Raw genomic sequence first — 3,029 nt, forward strand, 5'->3', positions numbered from 1 at the left:
TACATAAGATGTGATGGAATAAAAATATAGTTTCACTAGAGGAACCTGATAATGTTGTCGATGAAGAAGGGGATGCCTTGGGCATCCCCAAGCTTAGACGCTTGAGTATTCTTGAAATTTGCAGGGGTGAACCACCGGGGCATCCCCAAGCTTAGAGCTTTCACTCTCCTTGATCATATTGTATCATCTCCCTCTCCTGATCCTTGAAAACTTCCTCCACACCAAACTCAAAACAACTCATTAGAGGGTTAGTGCACAATCAAAATTTACATGTTCAGAGGTGACATAATCATTCTTAACACTTCTGGACATTGCACAAAGCAACTGAAAGTTAATGGAATAAAAAAATCCATCAAGCATAGCAAAACAGGCAATGCGAAATAAAAGGCAGAATCTGTCAAAACAGAACAGTTTGTAAAGATGAATTTCTAAGAGGCACCAGACTTGCTCAAATGAAAATGCTCAAATTGAATGAAAGTTGCGTACATATCTGAGGATCACTCAAATAAATTGGCATAATTTTCTGAGTTGCCTACAGAGAATTAAGCCCAGATTCGTGACAGCAAAGAAATCTGTTTCTGCGCAGTAATCCAAATCTAGTATGAACCTTACTATCAAAGACTTTACTTGGCACAACAATGCAACAAAACTAAGATAAGGAGAGGTTTCTACAGTAGTAACAACTTCCAAGACTCAAATATAAAATAAAAGTGCATTAGTAAAAGCATGGGTTGTCTCCATAAGCGCTTTTCTTTAACGCCTTTCAGGTAGGCGCAGAAAGTGTATATCAAGTATTATCAAGAGACGAAGCATCAACATCATAATTTGTTCTAATGATAGAATCAAAAGGTAACTTCATTCTCTTTCTAGGGAAGTGTTCCATACCTTTCTTGAGAGGAAATTGATATCTAATATTACCTTCCTTCATATCAATGATAGCACCAAGAGTTCGAAGAAAAGGTCTTCCCAATATAATGGGACAAGATGCATTGCATTCAATATCCAAGACAACAAAATCAACGGGGACAAGGTTATTGTTAACGGTAATGCGAACATTATCAACTCTCCCCAAAGGTTTCTTTGTAGAATTATTAGCAAGATTAACATCCAAATAACAATTTTTCAATGGTGGCAAGTCAAGCATATTATAGATTTTCTTAGGCATAACTGAAATACTTGCACCAAGATCACATAAAGCATTACAATCAAAGTCATTGACCTTCATCTTAATGATGAGCTCCCAACCATCCTCTAGCTTCCTAGGAATAGAAGCTTCGCGTTCTAATTTCTCTTATATAGCTTTTATGAGAGCATTTGTAATATGTTTTGTGAAAGCCAAATTTATAGCACTAGCATTAGGACTTTTAGCAAGTTTTTGTAAGAACTTTATAACTTCAGAGATGTGGCAATCATCAAAATCCAAACCATTATGATCTAAAGCAATGGGATCATTATCCCCAATGTTGGAAAAAATGTCAGCAGTTTTATCACAGGCAGTTTCAGCAGTTTTAGCAGTTTCAGGCAGTTTTTCGCGCGTTGCATTAGAAGTGGAAACATTGCCAACACCAATTTTTTTTACCATTAATAGTAGGAGGTGCAGCAACATGTGGAGCATTAGCATTGCTAGTGGTGGTAATAGTCCAAACTTCAGCTATATTATCTTCTTTAGCATTTTCTTCTTTCTCCCACCTAGCACGCAATTCGGCCATCAATCTTATATTCTCATTAATTCTAACTTGGATGGCATTTGCTGTAGTAACAATTTTATTATTATGATTTTCATTAGGCATAACTTTCGATTTCAAAAGATCAACATCAGCAGCAAGACTATCGACTTTAGAAGCAAGTATATCAATTTTCCCAAGCTTTTCTTCAACAGATTTGTTAAAAGCAGTTTGTGTACTAATAAATTCTTTAAGCATGGCTTCAAGTCCACGGGGTGGATTCCTATTATTGTTGTAAGAATTCCCATAAGAATTACCATAACCGTTACCATTATTATAAGGATATGGCCTATAGTTGTTACTAGAATTGTTCCGGTAAGCATTGTTGTTGAAATTATTATTTTTAATGAAGTTCACATCAACATGTTCTTCTTGGGCAACCAATGAAGCTAACGGAACATTATTAGAATCAATATTTTTCCTACCATTCACAAGCATAGACATAATAGCATCAATCTTATCACTCAAGGAGGAGGTTTCTTCGACAGAATTTACCTTCTTACCTTGTGGAGCTCTTTCCGTGTGCCATTCAGAGTAATTAATCATCATATTATCAAGAAGCTTTGTTGCTTCGCCTAGAGTGATGGACATAAAGGTACCTCCAGCAGCTGAATCCAATAGGTTCCGCGAAGAAAAATTCAGTCATGCATAAAAGGTTTGGATGATCATCCAAGTAGTCGATCCATGGGTTGGGCAATTTTTAACCAAAGATTTCATTCTTTCCCAAGCTTGTGCAACATGCTCATTATCCAATTGTTTGAAATTCATTATGCTACTTCTCAAAGATATAATTTTAGCAGGGGGATAATATCTACCAATAAAAGCATCCTTGCATTTAGTCCATGAATCAATACTATTCTTAGGCGAGAGATAGCAACCAATCTTTAGCTCTTCCTCTTAATGAGAAAGGGAACAATTTTAATTTTATAATGTCACCATCTACATCCTTATACTTTTGCATTTCACATAGTTCAACAAAATTATTGAGATGGGCAGCAGCATCATCAGAACTAACACCAGAAAATTGCTCTCTCATAACAAGATTCGATAAAGCGAGGTTTAATTTCAAAGAATTCTCGTCGTGGTAGCGAGGTGGAGCAATAGGTGTGCATAAGAAATCATTATTATTTGTGGTTGTGAAGTCACACAACTTAGTATTTTCAGGAGTACCCATTTTAGCAACAGTAAATAAAGCAAACTAGATAAAGTAAATGCAAGTAACTAAATTTTTTGTGTTTTTGATATAGAGTGCAAACAAGACAGTAAATAAAGTAAAACTAGCAACTAATTTTTTTTTTGTATTTT

Source organism: Lolium rigidum, chromosome 3 (assembly GCF_022539505.1).
Source record: "Lolium rigidum isolate FL_2022 chromosome 3, APGP_CSIRO_Lrig_0.1, whole genome shotgun sequence".
Taxonomy (NCBI): Eukaryota; Viridiplantae; Streptophyta; class Magnoliopsida; order Poales; family Poaceae; genus Lolium; species Lolium rigidum.